This window comes from Pristis pectinata, chromosome 9, assembly GCF_009764475.1.
Source record: "Pristis pectinata isolate sPriPec2 chromosome 9, sPriPec2.1.pri, whole genome shotgun sequence".
Classification (NCBI taxonomy): domain Eukaryota; kingdom Metazoa; phylum Chordata; class Chondrichthyes; order Rhinopristiformes; family Pristidae; genus Pristis; species Pristis pectinata.
Window position 1 is genome coordinate 26,995,967 of NC_067413.1, and position 26,416 is coordinate 27,022,382.

General features: G+C 38.3%; 1 protein-coding gene across 2 annotated transcripts in view; it reads left to right on the forward strand.

Annotated features, from left to right (window-relative positions):
• wnt3a (wingless-type MMTV integration site family, member 3A) overlaps window positions 1–26,416 on the forward strand; it is a 74,497-nt gene that overhangs the window by 20,794 nt on the left and 27,287 nt on the right. The window lies entirely within an intron of this gene.

The window sequence follows — 26,416 nt, forward strand, 5'->3', positions numbered from 1 at the left end:
AGGGGAGGCAAGAGGTGAGACCAGACAAACTCCACGCTTGAAAAGACAGAACACAATCTTTGATGGCCTCCTGGCATTATACAACTAGCAATCTGTCAACAATCTTAAATAATTCTGAATGTACTTTTAATCAAACAATTAAAAGTTAGTATTTTAAACAATAAATGAAGCATGTAAAGACATTTAAAATACTTCTAAATAATTGAAAATACAATACTAAACAAATAATTCAAAAAATGTAAATTATCTGATTATTGGCTTGCTCCTTCATAATTATTCCTCTCCATTAAAGAAGAACGGAGCTGTGGATGCAGGTTTATCAAGCAGATTGCCAATGCTTTGCTGGGGAGCTGTCACAGCCTCATATTTTGTCACTGGGCTAATGAAGAGGCCAATATTGGAGCACAGTTGTGAAATTACAAGAGAGCAGCTGGCGATAAGTTCAAAACTTTGTGTTTGTGTGGAAATCTATTTTGTGGCGGGACCAGCCCCATAAGATTTTGACCAAAGTTGTTAATGTTTAAAATAACTGTAATCAACAATAGTCAGCCAGAATACAGCTGCAAATGGATGTTCAGAACAACAAAATGAAATTGAGGGAGGTTAATATGTGGTCTCAGAAACCATGCATTTGTTCTTTTGGGAGGCGGGGTGAAGAGCCATTTGGAAATCTTAGTGCAGAGAAAGTAAGCATTTATACATTTGAAATCAAAAACTAAATGATGAGGCTTGGACGTTGTTGAAGTAAGCAAATATTTTGATACAAAACCTAGAGGATGTTGAATGTTACAATAACACTAATGGGCAAAGAATGCAATCCTGGAATTACCTATAATAATTCTACAATTTCAAGCTATATATTGTAATATCTTTCAACCAATGACAAAGTCATATTCATGGCACATCAAAGGACTTTCACATACTACAGATGCATTGGTTTTGAATTAATAATATGCTGTTGGTACATTTTAATATTCCTGCATAGTTGTTGTAATTTAGGATTGATCTGTTGACAATCTGTTTTGTCGTATATTGGTGCTTCATTTCTTTCGTGTTACTGGTATATCTTAATATTTATGTATTGCTGATGTATTTTAATATCTGTATGTGACAGAAATATTTTTTATTACTGATGTGTGAATATTTATGTGCTGCTGCTATACCTGTTGGTGTTTTTTTTTAATATTGTTCCTTCCTAGTTCATGTAATTATCCACGTGTCTCTGACATATGTAGATATTCTCATTCCTAATATACTGTAGTGCACTAGTTCCATATAAATCAGGTCTAGGCTTCAAAAATATGGTTGTCTCACCACCACTGGGACAACCCCAGGTAACAGAACAGTACAAAGATATAATTTATAATATGTTGTATATAAATCTGTTGGCAATATATTGAACAATTAATCTTTTTTTTGGGGTATTTCAGTATTGTTGTGTAGCTAATATATCTCAGAATTAATGTGTTATAAGTTTCAGGTCTTCAAGTTTGGTTTAGTTTTATGTTCTGTGTAGTTTGGCGTTGGTCACTTCTATAAGCAGTTGGTATATCTCATGTTGGAGAGTGCCACCATGTCTAAATATACCATATTGCATACAATAATGGAATCCAAAAGCGTAGCATTAGGTAATTCACCAAAATCCTTTTCAAAAGAAATTCCGTCATCTTTCTCTTAACCTTAAGGAAAACATTTTCTGCAAGTTCAAAATAAATGAGGAACATACTGCATTAATGGACTGGGGATCCAATTGTTGACAAAGGTGATATCGTGCTGATATTAACAATCAGAAATGACTTTTCACAAACTGGCTTGTTTGGTTTTAGTATATATTAGACCATAAGACCATAAGACATAGGAGCAGAATTAGGCCATTCAGCCTATTGAGTCTGGTCCGCCATTCGATCACGGCTGATTTATTTTTCCCTCTCAACTCCATTCTTCTGCCTTCTCCCCGTAACCTTTGATGCCCTTACTAATCAAGAACCTATCAACCTCCTCTTTAAGTATACCAAATGACTTGGCCTCCACAGCCGTCTGTGGCAATTAATTCCACAAATTCACCGCCCTCTGGCTAAAGGAATTCCTCCTCATCTCTGTTCTAAAGGGATGCCCTTCTATTCAGAGGCTGTGCCATCTGGTCTGAGACTCTTCCACTACTGAAAACTTCCTCTCCACGTTCACTCTATCCAGGCCTTTTGATATTCAGTAGGTTTCAATGAGATCCCCCCCTCATCCTTCTAAACTCCAGCGAGAACAGGCCCAGAGCCATCAAACGCTCCTCATATGTTAACCCTTTCATTCCTGGGGTCATTCTTGTAAACCTCCTCTGGACTCTCTTCAATGCCAGCACATCCTTCCTTAGATATGGGGCCCAAAACTGCTCACGATACTTCAAATATGGTCTGACCAATGCCTTATAAAGCCTCAGCATTACATCCTTACCTTTATATTCTAGTCCACTTGAAATGAATGCTAACATTGCATTTTCCTTCCTTACTGCTGACTCAACCTGCAAGCTAACCTTTAGGGAATCCTGCACTAGAACTCCCAATTCCCCTTGCACCTCCGATTTCTGAATTCACTCCCCAGTTAGAAAATAGTCTACACCTTTATTCCTTCTACCAAAATGCATGATTGTACACTTCCTTATGCTGTATTCCATCGGCATATTCTCAATGCCTGCAATCTGCTGTCCTTCAACCTGTGTGAATTCAATAAAGTCACGACATTTAAACAGGGTGCGCCCCCAAATCCTTTTTTGAAGATGAAATGTATCATCAATTCTAACACTTTGTAGAACAGAGATAATTTTGATATTTACTTTTTGTACAATAATAGAGAAAATTGCCTATTCCTCTCATAGAATCATACAAATCAAAGAAAATGTACAAGACAGACAAGACAGAGTCATTCAAGTGAGAATGTACAAGGCATAGTTAGTAAGTTTGTAGATGATACTAAAATAAGTGGTGTCATAGACGATGAAGGTGGTTATCAGGAATCACAGAGGGATCTTGATCAGCTGAATAAGTGAACCGAGGAATAGCAAATGGAGTTTAATTCAGATAAGTGCGAGGTGTCGCATTTTAGGAAGACAAATCAGGGTAGGATTTTCACAGTGAATGGTAGGGCCCTGGGGAGTGTTGTAGAACAGAGGGGCCTAGGAGTACAAGTACATGGTTCCCCGAAAATGGAGTCACAGGTAGACAAGGTGGTGAAGAAGGTTTTTGGCACGCTGGCCTTTATCAGTCAGGGAATTGACTATAGACGTCGGGATGTTGTGTTGCAGTTGTAAAAGACATTGGTGCGTCTGCATTTGGAATATTGTGTTCAAGTTTTGTCACCCTGCTATAGGAAAGGTTCCATGAAGCTGGAAAGAACGTAGAGGAGATTTACAAGGCTGTTGCCGGGACTCCAGGTGTTGAGTTATAGAGAGGGGTTAAGCAGATTGGGACTTTATTCATTGGAGTGTAGAAGAATGAGAAGTTATATTATGGAGCTGTATAAAATCATGAGAGGCATAGATCGGGTGAATGCACACAGTCTTTTTCCCGGACTTGGGGAATAAAGAAAAAAATGGCATAGGTTTAAGGTGAGATGGGAGAGATTTAATAGGAAACGGAGGGGCAACTTTTTCACACAGAGGGTGGCCTGTGTATGGAACGAGCTGCCTAGGGAAGTGGTTGATGCAGGTAAATTAACAACATTTGAAAGGCACTTGGACAGGTACATGAATAGGAAAGGCTTAGTGGGATATGGGCCAAACATGGGCAAATGGGACTAGTTTAGATAGGAATCTTGGTCAGCATAGATGAGTTGGGCTGAAGAGTCTGTTTCTGTGCTTATAACTCTGTAACTCTATGACTCCATAAAACGGAGGGAAGCTGTTTAGCCCATTATCTCTGTGCTGATCAAAAAAGGATTATCCAGCCTAATCCCACCCATCAGCACCTGATCAGTTGCCCTGCAAGTTACAGCTCTTTAAGCACACATCCAATTCCAACATAAATGTGGTAACTGTTTCTGCACCTGTCACCCTTTCAGGCAGACAGTTCCTGAGCCCCACTATCTGCGGGGTGAAAATTTATTTCCTTATATATTTTCTAATCTTTCAACCAATTACTTTAAACCTATGCCCCCTCTGCTGAGGTAAATACTGTAGTTCTTCACATTTACTCAACTTTCACCCTTCATAATTTTATACATCTCAATTCTTTTCTCAGCCTTCCTTGTTCTAAATCTTTCCTGCAACTTTCTAGCCTTGTCACTATCTTAATAAATCTCCTCGGCATTCTTCATGGTAAAATTACATCCTTCTTATATTGTATTGACCAGAATTCTACATGGTCTAATTAGTGTCAGAGGCAGTTCTATCATAACCTCGTTGTCCTTGTATTCCTTGCAAGGTGTCTGTTTAACCACCTTACCAACATGCCCAGCAACTTTTAAGGATTTGTGCACATCAAGGTCCCTGTATTCCTATGTACCTCTAAATAATCTCCCATTTAATGCATACTCCCTTGCTTTGTTTGTCCTCCCCATATGCATTACCTTGCACTTCTCTGGATTAAATTCTATTTACCACTTTTCTAAACAAATAACCACATTATTTAAGTCTCAATCATTAACATATATTTATAAAAAGCAAGGAATTGAGTACTAAGCTCTGTGGAACCCCACTGGTAACATCCTTCTAGCCACAACGACTCTTATCAATAATTATCCTTTCCTTCCTGCCACTGAGCTAAATTTGGATTGAGTTTTCCACTCTCCCTTGGATTCTATGGGTGTTTATATTTTGGCCAGACTACCATGTAGGACTATATCAAAAGCTCTGCTAAACTACATTTAATTTGTGTTAATATGAACATATAAGGTTTAATTCTTGCATGAGTTTGCTGTTGTGGAAAAATCTGATGAAAGTTATTAATGTTTTTATAGTTAGCATATAGTCTTATAAGTCTGAGGCACTTCCTTAAGATCATGGATGACTTGCTTCCACTCTGGTTCTGTGGGTTCTGGGATGACTGAGGAAGCCAGTATGGCAACTACACATTCTTCTACAGATAGGTCTGGAGGTAGCTGATGAGGAAGGTATGTGGATACTTTGTGAGCTTGTGAACTCCTTCTGCACATTACTCAGGGCTTTCATTTGCTCCTAATGCATGGCCTCAAGGTTCTCAATATTATCCCAAATGCTCTTTCTCCACTTTTAGTAGTCATGGGCCTGAGGTTCCCACACTTTGAGAAAGATTTGAATACATCCTTGAATCTTTTCCTGTATCTACCTGGCAATCTTTTCCCATGACAGAGCTTGGAATAAGGTGGCTGTTTCAGGAGTCTGGTTGCATGTGACATAACCCACTGAGTATTACCAACTGAGTGCAACTGGGACCTTAATACTGGGGATGTATATTAAGCATATAATGGATGGAGAAGGCACAAGGCATAAGGTAACAGAATGATACAGAACTTCAAGGAGCAGAGAACCCTAACTTACTGAAACTGTATGGAGATATAGGGATTCTCAAGGAAGTTCAAGATAAGGATGATGTTGAGCACATTTTAGCACCCTGGATCATGGGACTTCTGAGCATGTGAGAAGGGAAATGGACTTCACGAATAGAAGTGTGGAACTATTGAGCCATTCTACAGTCAAAAGAATGGTTTAACCTTGCAATCATGACAACAGTATGTTGCATCATTGGTGCTAGAAAAGGAATTACTGGGCAAATCAAAAGCTCTTGGGAGGAGAACATGGGTGAACAAAAGTTATCGTATATGTTTGAACCAATCCTGTAGAAAAAAATGTTTGCGATCTTGCAAAGGAAATCTGAAGAGTTCTGCAACAGATTGAAATAGAAGTTCTTAAGGGCAGATATCCTAGACTACATCTGGGGAAATTGGGGAAAGAACTGTAGTGTTGGTGTAGCTTTCTTAGAGCATTTGAATAATTTACCTAAAGGTTTGTCATGAAAGTCATCTTAGCCTTTATGAAGTAGGTAATTAGAATCTGAAGGCAATTTAAACTAATGAAGAGGGAGGAGAATTAAAATTATTACTGAGTATAAGTGTATACAATTGTTTCAGATCAAAATAATGAGATCAATAGTCATAAAAAAAGATTTGCAATACAACGGAAAGTAAAAATGTCTGGCAGAGAAACCAAATCAGAACTTGCTGGCTTACACACGAGAGTATGAAAGGAGGATGGAGAATTGCAGATACATTAGTCAGAATTTTAAAAAGTTGTTTAGATTCAGGAATTATGCCTTTGGATTTTAAATTTGTATTAGATGATATAAAAGAGGAAAAGAAAACAAGTAAATGTAGTCCTGCCAGCTCAGCATCAGCAATGGAAAAAATAGTGGAATCTGTCATTAGAAACAATTTGGCTGCATAAATACACAAGTATGATCTGATCACAGGCATTGGTATGGATTTATGATGAATTGGCTATTCCTAACTAGCTTAGTTGAAGTTTTTTGTGAAAGTCTCATGTGGAAACTTGTTTATGTGGGCAAACAGAGAGTATTTGATAAGATTCTGCACAAGAGATTATTAGCACAGATTTGAAAATTAACTTTCATGGGTTGACAAATGATTGGAAAAGAGGGAAAAAAGCAAACTTCTCTCACTGACAGGTGATACTCCCACAGATTTATACTTGATGCCTCAACCTGAGCAGCACAGTGGTGTAGCAAGTAGAACCGTTGTCTCGTAGTGCAAGAGATTTAGGTTCAATCCTGTCTTCAAGTGCTGTCTACATGGAGTTTGCATATTCTCCTTGCGATCCTGTGGGTTTCCTCCGAGTGCACCAGTTTCCTCCCATATCCCAAAGGTGTGCAGGTCAGTGAGTTGATTAGCCATTCTAAAGTACCTCGAGTGTGTAGGTGAATGGTAGAATCTGGAAGGAGTTGATAAGAATGTAGGGAGAATAAATGTAGGATTAATGTAGGATTAGTGTAAATGAGTGGATAATGATCTGTGCGGACTCGGTGGGCTGAAGGTCTTGTTTCTGTGCTGTATCTCTCTGGTACTTTATGACTCCATGACTTTTTACCATATGTACTGATGACTTGGTTTAAATACCCAGTATTACTATTACAGAAGAACATACAATAGATGAACAACACACACAAAAAATGCTGGAGGAACTCAGGAGGTTAGGCAGCATCTATGGAGGGAAATGGACAGTCAATGTTTTGGGCTGAGACTCTTCATCAGGACTGGAAAGAAAGAGAGCAGAAACCAGAATAAAAAGGCGGGGGGGGGGGGGGGGGAAGGGGTGAAGCCCAAGCTGGTGGGTGATAGGTGAATACAGGTGAGGGGGGAAGATAGCTAGTGCAGGGATGGGGGGAAATGTGGAAATGATGTGAGAAGCTGGGAGGTGACAGGTGGAAGAGGCAAAGTGCTGAAGAAGATGGAATCTGATAGGACCATGGAATAAAGGGATATGGGTGGGGAACCAGAGAGAGGAAGGTGCAGGTGATGGGCAGATTGTGAGGGCAAGGGAAGGGAAAAGAAGGGATGATGGGGCAAGAGGGATAAGGGAAAATAAAGGGGTGGGAACAGAGGGGAGTGGTTATCAGAAGTTAGAGAAATCAATGTTGATGTTGTCAGGTTGGAGACTACCGTGACAGAATATGAGGTGTTGTTCCTCTAATCTGCGTCTAGCCTCAACTTGACAGTAGAGGAGGCCATAGACAGACATGTCAGTGTGGGAGTGTGGAGTGGAATTAAAATGGCTGGCCACTGGGAGATCCTGGCTGTTGCAGTGGATGGAGCGAAGGTGCTCGATCTGCATCGGGTCTCACCAATGTAGAGGAGGCCGCACCGGGACCACCAGATGCAATAAATGGATTCTCAGGTGAGGGACTGCCTCACCTGAAAGGATTGTTTATGGCCTTGAATGACGGTGAGGGAGGAGGTGTAGAGGCAAGTACAATAGACGAACTAGGTGAATAGGCAAAACTATGGTAAATGGAGTTCATTATTGGGAAATAAGACCGTGTTTACTTTTGATGCAGGAAAAGATTTAGGAATATTATCTCAACAGTGAGAGAGTAGAATCTGTAGACAAACTGAGAAAGTAAAACTTCATTACTTCTGGAGTACTGGATTCTGATCTGAACACTTTTGCTGAGGAGAATGAAGATTCACTTGAGAGTTTTAATAAGTAAATTATTAGAAAGACTTCATTATATCTGTTTGTATTTCCTTAGGTGCAGAATATGGTGGGGGAATGGTGATAGTGAATTAACCAAGTAGTTTTTAAAATAATAAGTATTTACTTATATCATACATACGGAAAATACTGAAAAAACTCAGCAGGTCAGCAGCATCTGTGATAAGAGGAACAGCCAACATTTGGGTCTGCAGTATCACACACCTGAAACATTGACTTTTTCTCTTTCCACAGATGCTTCCTGACCTGCTGTTTTTCCAGCATTTTCAATTTTTATTTCAGATTATCAGCATCTGCAGTTTTTTTTGATTTTTCAAGAAATTTACTTGTTCACATATAACTGTAGCCCATTTGATTGAGAAAATCCAGAAAATGAAAACATTATCAAATTCAGAAAATGAGAACATTGTTTTATGATCAAAGCTAAGTCATTCAAAACTGAAATCAGGAACTACTCTTCCATACAAGATGTAGAGGAATGGTGTCCAAAAGACATTGGATGTTGGAAAAGTAGAACTTTTCAAGATTGAGGTTGCTAGATTTTTGTTACCTATAGATATTGAGGAATTTGGGTCAATTGGTGAAAAATGCAATTGAATTCAAATCAGCTATAACTTACTTAAATAATGAAATGGGTTCAAAGGCCAAGTAATCTCCTTCAGTTGCTATGTTGCCCTTGTACAGTGGAGAGATCAATATAATGGGGCAAATCTCTTAACCAGAAATCACTGGTCACTGATGCAGGGGCCATTATTTCTAACCTGGCATGGTCCCGACCAGGTCTTCAGCTTGTTTCAGGTCAGCCTCTTATCCTTCATCCAGTTACCTTTTGCCGAGTTGTTCATGTCTGCCATACGTTTGACCTTGGTGCAGGTTCAGTGGGCAGACTTCTCAGCCTGAGAGCTGGGTAGCCCATGGAAGTGCATGCTGGCCCATGAAGGGTTTGCCAGTCGACACAAGTACAGACAGCAGGCCAAGAGAAAGGACAGTAGATCCTTCCACTGGCAAAGGTCCACACCAGTGCTGGAAACCAGGTCTTCTGCAGTGACGCAGGTACATCTCTGCATTAGCATTGGGGTGGGAATGAAAGATCCAGGACAGTAGTTGAACCAAACACATAGCAGGGATAGGAGTTGATTATTCACAGTTACAATATTTTGAGGAAATAAGCAGAATAAAGTTTGTTTAGCAGAAGCAGAATAAAGCAGAATAAAGGACTTTGTTGGACAACTACAATATTATTATGTCCTAGGGAGTTATGTTAGGATGGAATCCATGTCATTAAAGTTAAGAAATGCGAATGTAAATCCTTGTTGTACATTACAGGCCACGAAACAGTGGAAATGAGATAGAAGGAGACAGTTCAGAGAGATACGCAAGGACAACAGGGCAATAATATTGGGTAACTTTAACAATCCCAAGATGCACTGGAATAAAGGTAAAACATGGGGTCAGTTTGAGCAATGTTCTTATAATGCACCCAGCACTACTTTGTGGAATATTCTCCTTGAGAAATACTATTTCATTCGGTTCTGGAAAATTAAAGGGAACAAATTACAAGGAATAGAGGTGGAAAACAGTCAACCACATGTAAGTTAAGTTAAATTTAAGAACAGTAACAAACAGGTTCTGGCCCAAATTAATAGGCTGAAAGGTTAGCAGAGGTCTTCTTAATTGCATGTCTTCAAGTATGAGATAGTTCAACAAAGTCTAAAGATAAATGGCAAAATGACAACTATACCAAAAATAATCAGAAGGGCATGTGATAAAATGTCAACAGTGCTAAAACTAGTTATGAAGACTATGAAATAAGTAATAGTTGGTGAAAATGAATATGTATAATTAAAGAGACGTTGAAAAGAAGACAGGTCAGTTCAGGGATGTAGGAGGGAGTCCAATTGTGGAGGATGTATATACAGCAGGGATATTAAGTAAATATTTTGCTCCTGATATTGTAAATGATAGTAGAAATGTTACTATTGTTATGCCAGGAAAACACAGTGATTAACGTTGGAGATAACTGTGGACAAGTCATTGGTGCCAATGGTTACCTGAATTAGCTTGGCACTGATGGCAATGACCATGTGCAATTGTCATAAACTTTGGCCACAATCTTTCAGTTTTGTATAAATGTGTATATTATGTAATTAAGATTAGAGAGCAACTCATATAACACAAGCTAGAATAGAATAAACTGGGGAACTCTGGTTAATCTCATTAAAAGCTGCAGATGCTGGAAATCTGAAAAACAATTAGAAATTGCTGGAAACAGTCAGCAGGTCAAGGAGTAGAGGTGAGAGGCAAAATGGGTTCTGGTGTCCTGGTGGTATATTCCATTAATGATATGCTACTGGTATGCTCTAGAATCAATATTTTGCATGTTTTGGTGTGGTTATGTTGTTGGTGTATATTACCATTGATAAGTTGCCAGCAGCTGCCAATATTGATATGTGACTGGCATGTCTTGAAGTTAGTAAAAGTAAATTGGCAGGTAACATTGAATTGTTGAGTGTTGTTAACAGTATAGAAGATTTCTGTTTGTCTAGAGCACTAGAGTGCACCTTATCAAACTTACGGAGGTCATGAAAATTCTTGAAGCATTGCTTCATATTTAGTGATTCTCACTCCAGTTTGACTCTGCCCTAGCCCTGTCAGACTCTCCGAAGGGATAGAACTTTGGTTAGATCATACTTCAAGAGCTATGCACAATTCTGGTATCCATATTATATATAAAAAGTAGACGCAGTGAAAAAAGTGCATAGTAGACATACTAGGTGGACAGTTTATACTGAGCAGGAAAGATTGAAGAGACCAGGATTTTTTTCTGAGAGAAGACTAGGGGGAGAACTTATAAAGCTCCAAGATTATGAAAGGTGCTTGTGACCACAATCCAGTGTCATAGTTATGAATGGATCCAAGAAAGAATTCTGGAGAAATTTCACAGACTGGTTAGAATGTGAAACGTCACCAGATGGAGAGGCTCAGGCCAAGAGCATAATTGTGTTTGAGGGAAGATAGATTGTCACACAAAAAAAAAATGATTTAGCAATGGGGTTGGATGAAAAAGGCTGAAGGGATGCAAATACCTTTTATACCAAATGTTCTGTTTCTGTGTTATAATTGCCATATAATACCTTGTACATTTCAGTACTGACATATTTCCCTTGCATGTTTGTATTGGTTTTGCTTAGCATTGATATGATTCTGGTATATTTTGGGAATAATATGCTACTGAAATGAAATTAAATATTGCTGGTATTTTGGAGTAGTACAGACACATAATTGTGCATTGCTGCTGTATACTAATGTTGATATTATATTGGAATTGCTTTTACATGTTGATATTTACTGGTGTTGGAAGTATATTCCTGTATTTTGGTGATATTTGTTGGTATTGATAAGGTCTTGATATATGCAAACACAAGAGACACAGTCCTGACATATGTTGTTTTGGTAGCATAGTAGTATACTTCTGGTAAACGTCAATGTTGATACGTTATTTGATTTTAGTACCAATACATTCCTGCGTGTTTTAATATGGATATGCTTATTGTATACCTTAGTGTAAGCATGTTGCTGGTATGTTTCATTTTAATATGTGTTGATGTAAACAGTGATGCATGATTGGCTTCAAAATTGATTGCCAGTATATGTTAGTATGGATGGATTGTTTATGTGTCTTTATATTGTGAGTAGATTTCAGGTTTGGTGTGTTTTAATATTAGTAAGTAGCTGATATATAATAGTAATGGTCTGTTAACTTGCACCCCTATTATTGATGAATTATCATAAGGGAGCCTTGTGAGTGTATCTTGAGCCTGGTAAATAGTCATTTTTTTTATCTTTATAGTTATCAATATTGCAAAGAAAATAAAGTATTTTGATTTTCCCTTCTAATTTTTTTCAAAATATTTTGAGTTACGTTTCTGCATATGTCTCTGTTCTTTGTACCTTCTCCACCTCATTTAAACACAGGAATTAGCAAAGTGTGGTTAAGTACAAGTTTTATTCACTTCCAAGGTTATTTTCTATGAATAAGTATAATTGTAGAAAGAACAGAATATAACTCTCAAAAGAAAATAGGATATATAATGAGACATGATGAAAATGGCAGGGATTATAACAGAAGACAAAGGGTTCGGAATAATTGCATAGTTCCTTCAAAGAACCTGTGCAGGTAAAATGGACCAAATGGTTTCTGTCTATGTTGTGTGATACATTTGAAATAGCATCCTAGAAACTCAATCACATAGTGATGCATTTTCAGCATTATTCAAATGAAAATTGACTTTAACAAAGTGAAATGAGAAATAACCATTTACAGGTCATTACTCCAGAAGTGTCTTCCAGTACTCACTGGACAGGATTCCTTCTAAGTCATCATCTGCTGCATAATGCATGACCTAGACAACAGGAGACCCAAGCCTTGCCTGAGCCCCTAAAGCAGCAGAAGGAGGAGGAGGAAGGGCAGCAAGATCAACCTCCAGCACAGCAGAAGACACAGGATGGAAATCATAGAGGATTGCATCAATGGTCAGTCTTCTCAAGACTTTCAAGGAAAATCTAATTGCTACAGATTCGCATGAACAACTCACTCCATGGCTTCCACACCTAGTGTCACAAACCAGCAACAAAAGAAACACACTGAGCATGATTCAGTGTTAAAAACTATTTTATTAATCACTACTTATGATAATATGTAAAATAAAAGTAAAAATGTTAGTATGTTAGAATTCAAGAATGTTAAACCTCGAACGTTAACCCCAAAACTAAACTCTTCGTGTGTGTGTGTGACAAAGTCCAAAACTCCCAGTTCCTGAATGGTTCTTAAAGTTCAGTTCCGCAAGCCATAAGGTGAAACATGAGCAAGGGCTTCTTCAACAACCACCGTTGTCTGAAGATAAGATGTAGATGTAGAAAAACATAGAGAGAGTACATACGAAATCCAAATGTTCCAGGATGGAACCCAAACGACACTTCAGTGTTTACTCGGTAGTGACTTCCTCACCCCGAAAAGCATCCGAACCGTGGTCGTCCACACACAAATACCTGTTTCCTTCTACAGGTCAGCAACAAAGTGAACTCCACCGGATTACTTCCAACTTCCATACATGGATTTCAGTGGCAAACACAGTTATTGTTTCTCATCCATCGATAGAGAAAACAAGCAGGCTGGTGTCTCTCTCCCTTCTCTCTCTCTCTTTCTTCCTCTTCTGACTTCTTCAACAACGTCATTACGTCCTTTATCTTCTATTGACGTAAGCACGCCCCACACACACATACACACACACTCTCTATCTTAAAGGGACTTTCACTGAGTCCATAACACCTCCCACCTAAAAAAAAATTTTTCCAAGAAAATTTTAACCGCGCATAGAGTTAGTAATGTTAATAATTATCATGCTACACAACTACAGACTATCAGATTAGTACAGATACATGTTTCCCATTTAACATCGGGAAAGACAATCAGCAATCACATTATCTTTGCCTTTAATGTGAGTTATCATGAGATCAAACTCTTGCAAAATTAAACTCCAGTTTAACAGCCTTCTGTTCTTGTTTTTGACTCGGCTCAGAAACACCAATGGGTTATGATCTGTATACACAGTCAATGGTTTCTGAGCGGTGCAAACATATACACTGAAATGTTGCAAGGCTAAAACAAGCAACAGTAATTCTTTCTCTATGGTGGAATAATTCTTTTGATGCTCATTAAATTTCTTTGAAAAGTAAGCTACAGGATGGTCAATATCATCAAGGTCACCCTTCTGCAACAACACAGCTCCTGCAGCTTCATCACTGGCATCTACTGCTAATGAAAATGGCTTTTCAAAGTCAGGTGTTCTGAGCACAGGATGGTAGCATAAAATGGCTTTCAGCTTCTCAAATGCTTCTTGACAAGAATCTGTCCAAACAAACTTTACTCCCTTCTTCTGAAGATTAGTTAGGGGAAGAGCAATATCAGCAAAATTTTTACAAAATTTTCGATAATATCCAACCATTCCCAAAAATCTTCTAACAGTCCTCGTACCTGTGGGAATAGGGAACTCAGATATTGCTTGAACTTTTGCCTGAACAGGAGCTTGCTTGCCTTGACCTACAACATAACCAAGATACGTCACAGTGGCATGGCCAAATTCACTTTTAGCCAAGTTAACTGTAAGGTTAGCCTTGGAAAGTCTTTCAAACAACATTTCTAACGCAGAGATGTGATCTTCCCAAGTATCATTCCCAGTCACTAAGTCGTCAATGTAGGCATCTGTATGTTTTAACCCATGAATCACTGAATTAATCATTCTTTGAAATGTTGCCGGAGCATTTTTCATTCCAAATGGCAAAACATTGTATTCATACAATCCAGAAGGGGTTACAAAGGCTGAAATCTCCCTTCCTCTATCTGTTAATGGAACACACCAGTACCCTTTTAATAGGTCAATCTTTGTAAGAAATTTTTCCTTTCCCACTCTGTCTATGCAATCATCCACCCTAGGAATAGGGTAAGCATCTGATTTTGTTACAGCATTCACTTTCCTGTAATCTGTGCAAAATCTAACAGTTCCATCAGGTTTAGGTACAATAACACAGGGCGAACTCCAATTTGAACTAGAATGTCTAATAATATCATTTTCCAACATGTATTTTATTTCCTGATCAACAAGTTTACTTTTTTCCACATTCATTCGATATGGGTGTTGTTTGATTGGTTTTGCATCCCCAACATCAACATCATGGGTAATTATCGATGTTCTGTTTGGAACATCTGGGAACAGATTTTTAAATTTTAAAATTAATTCTCTCATCTGTTGTTTTTGTGAAACTTGTAAATGGTCCAACTTCGTTTCAAGGTTCTCCATGATATTTTGGTTTTTCAGTTTCGATGGAACAATATTTGGTCTAAATTGGCCTTCCTCAACATCAACATCAGGCATTCTAGAAACAACCTTTTCACCATCCACCAAGGCCACAACTGAATCCCTCTCATAATAAGGTTTTAGCATGTTTACATGACAGAGTTGTGTTTTCTTGCGTCTATCTGGTGTTTTGATTATATATGTTAGATCAGTCACTCGAGATTCAATAACATAGGGTCCAGAAAAACGAGATTGCAAGGGATTATTTTGGCTAGGGAAAAATACCAACACCTTTTGCCCCACTGCGAATGTCCTAGGCCGAGCACGTCTATCAAAATATGTCTTCATTCTTATCTGGCTTGTTTTCAGATTCTCTCTCGCTAGCTGGCAGACTCTCTCCAACCGAGTTTTAAATTTTTTGGACATGGGGAGGTCTCCATTTCCTCATTAACACTCCATTTTTGACATATTATCCAGTTGGCACTTTCTCAATCTCCTCACATGAGAGAGCTTTTTCTTTCAATTCTGTCAACTCAGGGTCCTTTGTCTGTTCCACCATAAAATCCTTCCTCGACAAAGACAAATCTTTAAATTCAGGCTCACTGTAAGGATGTTGATCCTCCAGTGAAGACAGAAAAGTCTCAGATAAGGCATCAAAATTTTCTTCCTGTTTAGGACTGTCACAAGGAACCACATCAGACTGCACCGGACTGTCTGTCTTGGCTAATTCTTTAGCTCTAGCTCGAGTCACCGCACATGATGGGTAAACATCTGAATCATCCTCAGACTCATCAATCCTTGGTTTGGTTGTTAACCGTACCACAGGATCACTTTCTCCATTTGCAAGGTCATTTCCCAATAACAAAGAAACTCCTTCCACTGGCAAACTAGGTCTTATCCCTATCTCGACTGGTCCTTCTACGAACTTTGACTTTAAAATCACCCTGTGAAAAGGGACAGACATGGTCTCACCTGTAACGCCTCGTACTAGATTTACCTCACCAGTGTCACTTTCTTCACCAAAATTTAAAACACTGTCCAGCAAGAGAGATTGACTAGCCCCAGTATCTCTAAGAATTTTCACTGGCACCTGGGGTGACTCATCATTCAGTGAAACAAAACCCTCTGATACATACGAACGGAATTCTTTTCTCACCTCCTCCAACTTTTCCGCTTTTCCCTCTTGCAAGGACTGGTCTTTAACAGCATCTCCTAAACCTTTTTGATTTTTAATTGCCTGAAAGCAAGCATTGGGCCCAGCTTCCTTCTTTTTCTTCAAAAGGGCACAATTAGATATCACGTGGCCAGGTTTCCTACAGTAATAACAAGTACGCTCAACAGGTTTCTCCAGCCCTGGCTTCTTTTCATCTTTTCCTTTTTGATTACCTCCCAATTTAATCTCTGGTTTACCTGGATTGTCTTTGTAACTCCTTTGAAAGGTTTTAGGTTGTCCCCATTTGGATTTATGGGTTAAAGTATAATCATCTGCCAACCTAGCAGTTTCTTGTAAAGTTTCCACTGCCTTTTCATTTAAATATGTTGTTAATTCAGCTGGAACACATCTTTTAAAGTCTTCCACTAGTATCAATTCTGTCAATTTATCGTAATCCCCATCTACATTTTTAGCCAGGCACCATCGTTCAAAACATATTCTCTTTCCATTGGCAAATTCCATATAAGTCTGATCTGCAGATTTCCTCAAGTCTCTGAATTTTTGTCTATAAGCCTCAGGGACCAATTCATAGGCCTTCAATATAGCTTGTTTTACCTTGGTATAATCAGCTGCATCCTCAACAGACAAAGCAGAATAAGCTTTTTGAGCTTTACCTTTAATCACACTCTGTACCATAAGAGCCCATCCTTTCCTTGGCCAGTTTGAACTCACAGCAACCTTTTCAAAATGTTGGAAATACTGATCAACCTGATCTTCTTCAAAAGGAGGGACTAATCGAACCTCCCTGCTGGCTGAAAAACCATCATCAGAATCAGATTCCGAACTCCTACGCTTCATTTGTAACTCATGCTGCCTCTTTTTCTCCTCGTTATCCAGCTCCATCTGCTTCATTGCTAGATCAGCCTCTATCTTCATCTGAGTTAGCTTTTGTTCGGCCTCTATCTTCATCTGGGTTTGCTCTCGTTCAGCCTCTATCTTTGCCAGCTGCACCTGTGCCTCAGAAATTGCTATTTCACTGCCAGGAAACTGTTTTAACACTTCCTTCTCAAACACCTTCTTTTCCACATAATGGCCAGCTATCAGTCTCTGAATATCTGCCTTTCTCATAGACTGCTTTACTTCTGTAAGGTTTAGCCTTGTAGCAATCTTTATCAAATCATCCTTTTTCGCCACCTCCAATCCCTTTTGGGTTGGTGACTCCAAAAATGCCTTAATATCCATTGCTGCTGGTTTCCACACACACAAGCCAATTAAAAAGAATTTATCAGACCTCCCTCAAAAATCTTTGGATTGAATCCCGAACAAATCTCGTCAATCTGGGGAACGATCCCAGACGACACTCGTTAACCTTGGGAACTATCCCGGACGAGCCCCCAATTTTGTCACAAACCAGCAACAAAAGAAACACACTGAGCATGATTCAGTGTTAAAAACTATTTTATTAATCACTACTTATGATAATATGTAAAATAAAAGTAAAAATGTTAGTATGTTAGAATTCAAGAATGTTAAACCTCGAACGTTAACCCCAAAACTAAACTCTTCGTGTGTGTGTGTGACAAAGTCCAAAACTCCCAGTTCCTGAATGGTTCTTAAAGTTCAGTTCCGCAAGCCATAAGGTGAAACATGAGCAAGGGCTTCTTCAACAACCACCGTTGTCTGAAGATAAGATGTAGATGTAGAAAAACATAGAGAGAGTACATACGAAATCCAAATGTTCCAGGATGGAACCCAAACGACACTTCAGTGTTTACTCGGTAGTGACTTCCTCACCCCGAAAAGCATCCGAACCGTGGTCGTCCACACACAAATACCTGTTTCCTTCTACAGGTCAGCAACAAAGTGAACTCCACCGGATTACTTCCAACTTCCATACATGGATTTCAGTGGCAAACACAGTTATTGTTTCTCATCCATCGATAGAGAAAACAAGCAGGCTGGTGTCTCTCTCCCTTCTCTCTCTCTCTTTCTTCCTCTTCTGACTTCTTCAACAACGTCATTACGTCCTTTATCTTCTATTGACGTAAGCACGCCCCACACACACATACACACACACTCTCTATCTTAAAGGGACTTTCACTGAGTCCATAACACTAGTAATACACATCGAGTAGTGTGGACCAAAGGCACTTCACATGCAGCAACAGACACATTATCATTTGTTAAGCAACCATGGCAAAAGATCAAAGTTGCATGGCCACTCTTTCCTTCAACTTCTGTAGGTTTCACATGCAGAAGATGTTAAAAGACAGCAGAAAAGTGATGAGGAAGAACACACGTGGCTAGAAATGATCAGTCTGGAGCATCTACTCATGGTTGTACTATCACTGTTGATGGAAAGAGAACCTCAGAAGTGTGGGTGCATGCAGAGCTTTCTGGTATTCAAAAGTGTTCAATGCTTCAAAGGTTTGGTCTGTGAATGTTAAATCACATTGATAACTAGACCACATCAGCCTTCACCAATTGATGCCCAGTGATAATAGATAAACAAGAGGCATTATTTCATTGCAACCATTTGGTAACATTTAAGATTCCAATCAAATGTTTCATTAAAGAGCCTGAGAGTCACCATCCTTGATAGATGAGTCTGTGCCTGCAATTTCCATAAAAATACAATTGCCGATCAGGCAGAATTGGGTGGATTAAGGCAGCTCTAAGCATAGTGGTCAACAGTTATTTAACTGCACAATACTTGCAGTGATCACTGTTAATGCAGCATCTGATGGAAGAATAAGGTGATGAGCAGAACATTTTGTACTTCTAAACTGGAATTTGCGTTACTCATACCAACTTTGAGCCTGATGCAGAACTACTAAAATAGCTATCAAACAAAATACAAAGGGAATCTTACCTCTTTTCATCAATGTTCCTTAAAAACGCAACTACTTCTGCAGGTGAACTCATTAATATAGATGTAACAAAGTCTCTCTACTTAATCACACATCAAAGGCTGGAGGAGGAGACAATGTTAGAAGGAAAGCCATAACGCAGGACCATCTGGCTCAGGAATGAGCATTCTTCTAACTATTGTTGCAAATGAATGGGAAATGCAGTTGGCCAAGGAGACTGCTTGATTGTGCCTTGCCTTAATGCAGCATTTAACTGTTTACAAACCAAGCAGTATCTTTGATTGACCACTGCCATGCAGAATGCACGGTGTACATTGACATTGCCTCAGTTTTTGCTGCCCATGAAATGATTGGGAATTTCTGACTTTAGCATAATTAATCAAGAATGCTTCAGGACCAGGGTAATGATCAATCTCCATACATTTCTTGAGAATGGTATGAGGAGTGGGGGTGTATATGGATGATTATGAGTCTATCTTTGAGCTTGGGTGTGGGTGAGATTGAAGGCGTTTACTGGCATTTCTCTGGGAATGGGGGTACGTAATGTGTTGTCTGAGTCAGCTGAGTGTTGCCGGAGCACATGCAAGGTGCATTTTAAAGTATTTAAGCTCTCAGCTTGCCATGTTTTGTCAGTACATAGTACATCTTGTGTTTTCGGGAGTGTAACCTGTTGCATTAATTCTGCCATCACCTCCTGCCAGCTACTTCTCATTGTAGCATAGGAAAGTGTTCTTGCTTCTCTACGTCATGTGGATCTCATCCACTGGGCACTCATAATCCTGGTCAGAAAATTCCCTTTCTTGTATCTTTTCTTGCCATTGCGTAAGTCACACCAAATGCAGGAACACTGTGACTTTATGGAGATCACCCTGAATCATTTTCTGCAAAGCGGAATTAACCTCAATCATTCTTATTCAGGACTTGTACTCTTATACAGACACATTTCTTTGTGAATGGGCCTGTCCTGTTACACTGGGATCACAATCTAAAAACAGAATAAAATGCACCAGCTGAAATGGCACAGGTGAACTATAAACACCGTATCCTTTAATGGAACAAATGAATTTTTCAGCAAATTTGCCATGACCTATGTAAACAAATCTTCATCTAATGTGATGTCACATTAAATTTTAAGCATAAATAACTGCTAAGAGATAAAATTATCACAGATACAGAGAGAAAGATTTGGCTTTGGCCCTAAAACCACACTCACATGAAAGTCTCAGCTGCCAGTTCTGTTCACCAATGCAGATTCAGAGTTAAATGTGCATTAATTAGCAGCCAATATATGTTTAGAGTTAACAAGCAACATTCTCCCTTTTAATGTTATGACAGACTTCACATATTACTTCATAAATCTTTATTTATTCCTCTCAGAAACCTTTCAGTCTCATGCATGTTAATTTTTAGGTATTTATGTGTTTAGGACAACCTGTTTGTAGGATTCACAAACAAGATGCGGAAAGAACTTAGGCAGCATCCGTGGAGTGAAATGGACAGTCAATGTTTTGGGTTGGAGGCCCCTCATCTGAGTCCAGATGAAGGATCTTGACCAAAATGTTGACTGTCCTTTTCCTTCCACAGATGCTGCCTAACCTGCTGACTTCCTCCAGCATCTTGTGTGTTGCTCCAGATTCCAGCATCTGCAGGCTCTCGTGTCTGTTGTTTGAAGCATTTGCGAAATCTGAATGGCTTTATTATTTTGTTCATTCTTTCAGCTACCCTCGAAACTTCTTTTTCTCTCTCAGTTATATTCAGGTCACTAAAGGTGTACCATGACAACAGCAATGACCAAGTCCTCAAACATGTGATGAGGACTTACATGGTTGACTCATGTCAGCCACAACGTCATAACTCACCATAAAAGCTCTACATGAATATCGAAAAGCAGAAAATGCGAAAAAAAATGCAAATGCCAGAAATCTGAAATAAAAGCAAAGAATCCTGGAAGTACTCATCATCTGTGAAAAGAGAAACAGATTTAATGTTTCAGGTCAATGACATTCCATTAGAAATAGGAAAATTGTAAATCAAACATCTTTCAAGTTGCAGAGAAGGAGAAAGAGTGAAGAGAACAAAGGGAATATCTATGATAGGGTGGAGACCAAGAATGACCAACTAACATAATGGCAATGGTACCACTTGAGGGCTAGTTGTGAAGGCTTATTAATTGCAGATGATCTATATGGAGGAGATGTATACAGAAGAAAAAAATTGCTGGAACAGTAAGATATAAAACATCGCAGGTGCTGGAAATCTGAAATGAAACAGTAAAGGCCAGAACTTGCAGATCACACAGATTCCGTGGAGAACAAAAAAACAGATACAAACTGGAAGGGTTGTTATTTGAAATTGTTGAATTCCAAGCTAAGCTTGAGAGCTGTACCATGCTTGGTAAGAAGATAAGATGCTGTACCTTAAGCTTGTGTTGGGCTTTAATATTATAATGGAGGAGGCCAAAGACAAAGAGGTCAAAGTGAGAATGAGATAGAGGATCCAAGTAACAGGTAACTGAAAGCTCAAGGTCAGGCTTGCAAACCGAATAGAAGTGTTTTGCAAAGTGTCCATCCAGTCTGTGTTTGGTTTCTCCAAGAGAGTAAATATGTTTCTCTATTATATTACAATGTCAGCTAATTGTTCCTTATTTTAATATTGACATGTTGCTGGGGCAATTTAATCTAGATCTCTCTCTCTCTGGTACCTTTCATTTTTGTTGTCCTTTTCAAAATTTGAGTATTGATAATTTACTTTCAAACTGGTGTATTTTTGGTAAATTTTAATGTTGGTGCACTGCTGGTATAATTTGGCTTTGGCTTGTTGCTTTGGTTCAATGTTCATACAAAAATTATGTATTTTCTTTGAATGTAATTTTTTTATGTTTGTTCTTTCATTTCAATATTGGTCTATTTATTAGCATATGTAATTTTAATCTTTTAACATTACCTGAAATAGAAGATTATAGAAAAAAGTCTAATCAGACCAATGCATGTGATTCCCTGTTGAACTAATCCAATTCTATTCATAATACCCTACTCTGCATTGCTCCATATCTTCTCTGTGTCTAATTTTCCCATAAAAGGTGTAATAATTTCTGCACAACTATTCCCTGCAACACATTATATTGACAACAACTTTCTGCATCCAGGTATTTTTCCTAAATTCTTCTCCTCACCCTCCTAGTTACAATTATAATTTGGTAATTTTTATTACTGACATACTATCACATAAGATAGTTTGTTCTTGTTTACCCAATCAGAAACTTCACCATAATATCCAGCACGAGTGTAAGAGGTAAAACTAATGTGCATGCAAGCACTTTTAGTGAAATGCACCCATCTAACTATCCTACTGCTCCCCAAATCCTCTCAATTATAGATGACAGTGATTAGTTAAATTGGTTCAGACTATATGATGGAATCTAGTAAAGAATATGGATCTTGGCAACATCCAAACCACAGTGCTGAAGACCTTCACTACAGAACCAGTCAAAAAAATTAATCAAGCTCTTCTGATGCACTATAATATCAAAAACTAAATGGCATCATGGAAGATTCCCAGGTTATGTTTTATAGATAAAAAATAAGATTATATAACCAATTGCTTTCAATTGGGGTCCTTCCAATTATTAGCAATGATGGATGGAGTCACAAATGGTGTCATAAAGTGGCCAATGTAACTTTTATGTCAAGGCTAATCAACTTAACATCAATTTTGGGTCAATTCCATCAACTTCGTAGTAATTAATTTAGGAAAGTATGATTCTACTTCAACAGCCAGTTTAGGTTTATAAAGCCAAGTTATGTCAAGCAAATTCAACAGGGTAATCAAATGACAAATGATTTACTAAAGGTCATTCAATATCTGTTATATATAGATTTTCAGTAAGATTTCATTAAAACATTAGATGGGAGAATTAGTTAAGATAAATAACATTAAAAGAGTGAAAAGTTGAATGAGAAAAACAGAGAAAGATTACAAATTTTCAGCCTTTTGCACAATGAGTTGTTATCACTTGGAATTAATTGCCTGAAAGGGTAGTGGATCAATATCCATTAATAAGTTTAAAAGGAAAATTGGATCGATATTTGAAAGTAAAGTTTGTGTCGGATAATGTGGAGAGATTGGGAAAATGGAACTCATTGGATGGCTGTTTCAACAAATTGGCATAGGTACAGAGGATGAACTCACCTCTTTCGGTGCTGATCCTTTTTACTGACTGGAGGAATGTAAATAATGCTGCTTCATTATCAGGTCAAATATTCCTCCTAATATATATCTGGACTAGGATATAAGAAATGATTTCAACATTTGAAATGACACAAATGGTTAGATATGAAGAAGATTGCAACCAGTCCCATGTTTATTAGTAGGGTTGACTGGAGCCTTGTAAGATTTAATGCAGGAAAATGGAACGTGGTGAAGTTGGGAGGAAGAATAACGAGGGAGGAAGAATAGGAAGAGACTTAAATGTTCAGATGAACTGATCTTAAAAATATTAACAAGGTTATAAGTAACACTATATCGGATTATGAATCTTATTAACAGTTGAAAAGCACAACAGAAATTAAAGAGACAGACTAGATTAACTTGCCCCAGTGATCATTTTGTGCTTTTGTTAGTGTTGTCCCTACAAGTGTACATGTCATTTTGGAAAGGATGGCAAAGCCATGGAAATGTTGCAGATGTTGTGATTTAACACACCAAAATGTTGCTGTACATTTATCTATTGGTCTATTTAAATATTTCTGCTAATGCTTACATAGTTTAATATTTAGATGTTGCTAGTAAACAGTACTGATAAATTATAGTGATAAAAATTTACTGGTAAATTTGAATATGGGTAGCTCTGCTATAATGCGATAGTTACATGCCTAAGAACCCTTGCGTTACAAGAAGTTGCATTTTAGCAGATTAAGCTGTAGTTGCATTCGAAGCATATGTTTAAACAGGTTTTCCCAATCACAATTGTACTAGAACCAATGTGACGCAAGTAATGCAAATCGTGTTCCCTAATTGTGTTATAAACAATTTGTGTTATGGAAACATAGCAGAACTACCTGTATTAGTACATTGCTGGCATTTTCTTGTGTAGATAGGTTGCTGGTATATTATTATGTATACAGCTTGCGAGTTAGCATTGATATATTGGTATAATTTAGTGTCTTCTTGCTGCTGGCATTTTTAAATATTGGTATCTTTCTAGTCCATTTTAATTCTGATATCCTGTATATTACTGTGGTATGCTAGAATCCCCTGGATAACAATGTTCAGGGAGGGTAAGATAAGACAAAAGCATACATCAGATACCAACAGGTTAATGCACCAGAAAGCCTGGAGAAGTATAGAGTCGTACAGCAGAAGTATTTTGCTGGAAAAAGTGCTCTATTAAGTTAAAGCAAGAGTTATCATTTTATATTTGTTCTTGGAATTTGAGTAAAGCAAGAAAGATTAGGTTTATTGCCTGTGCAGCTGATCTGAAGTTGTATGCTTCCTCCTTGAAGCTTAACCATTTCAGTAATTGGACTGGGTAGGGTGGGGTAGTCCATGAGTCCAAACTGCCCATGTACTATTGGCCATTATCTCAAAAGATGTGGATAACCAATGGGAGGAAATGATGCTTCATTTATATCGAATGTGGGTTTGGTTAGGAGTGCTTAACCTCAAGATGGTCCTTTTCACATTGGAAGGATTGTGATCTGGATTCAAATGAGCCTAAAGGAATAAATTATCAGGACATGTTGCGTAAATCATGCTTGTATTCACCTGTTGTATCAGAACTAGCTAAAAAGAAAGACTGAACTAGCTGGTGGTGTTCTCTACAAAAAGCAAGCTTGAGGAATGGTCTATTGTTTAAAATTATGAAGACGTATTTCTTTGGTGATGCAAGTGTTTTTTGATGGGAAAATTATGTTTCACAAGCCGTGCACATCTGTGGTCCAAGCCATGACAGACAAGAAATAGTAAATGTGGGATTGTGCTCTGCATACATTTGCTGCCAAGCTTACTTTAAAAACAATGGCTGTCCCACTTCATAAGTAATCATTCCTGTGAAGCTGGAACATCTGGAGACATGAGAGCCACGATGTAAGCAAAAAGTTGTTTCCATTTAATGGCCCAGGTTTTCTGGTCAGCAGCAAATCAATGCATTCATAGTTGGTCTCAAAGAAAACTGTTCACAAAAATATGGAATCTCTGTGGCCATACTTCCAATGCCAATGGGGTGTCAGTTCAAAGGAACCCAGCCAAGCAGCAGCTCTGATGTCACGGAGATCACTGAGCAGTAAATCAAGCAAAAAAAACCTCACAGACAACAAGCCAAGATGGAGCACAATTTTAATTGACATTTTAAATGTTTTTCAGAGTGCTAAATGGAGATTGAAAGAAACAAAGTTGTCAAGCTGAAAGCTGTAAAATCATAAAACTTCTTATTTTAAAATCTAATGTTTGGAAATATGTATCTGAGTGAATTACATTACACATACATAATTATAGTTTTATTAGGGCTGGAAAGTTTGCTAAGCAGTAATTATGGCTTTGTATGCTGTTAAAATCTCACCAGCATCATACAACAAAGCATAACATTTTCAGGGATCTTAGAACAAGACTAGTTTGTAAATATCTCCATTCACAACAAATCAATTATTTCCCTTGATTATGTTGAAGAAGGCTGCAAACAGCAAAGCCTGCAAAGGAATAATTCACTAACACAACTTTGTAATCTCTATGTTTGCACAGAAATCCTGGTTGCAGTCAGTTTGTCATTATATCTAACAAACATATTGAGTGTTTGCTTATCAAAAAGTCACCTTTTGCATGTTACTGGTATTTTTTTTGTTGACATATTGTAATTTTGTGGCCAGTATGTTTACTTGTCTTCTTATATAATTCCTCAGGATCAAGGATGAATTACTTCTACTCCATTTTTTTGGGGGGAGAGGGGGTTTGAGGTGACTGATGAGGCTATTGTGGGATCACCAGCCTCTTTCATAGGTGAGGCAGAAGGTGACAGGTGGGTGGGTAATTTGTGAGCCACTTATTCAGAACTTCTGTATGCTTCCAATGTACGGACTTGGGGTTGTCAATACCATCCTGTATACTGCTTTGGGTGATCATCAGACACTCCCAGGAGTCAATGGGGATAGAACATTTTTTTAAAGGAGCCTTTAAGCACATTGTTGAATCTTTTCCTCTTCCTGTGACAGTGCTTGGAACAGAGCTTGGTGCTGATTTATTTCTTGTATCTTTGATCCCAAAGACTTCATTCAATTCATATGCCATACATTGTTGTCAGAACCATTCTTACTGCAAAACTATTTCCCAGTCTGAAGTGAAAAGTCTGAAGAGATTC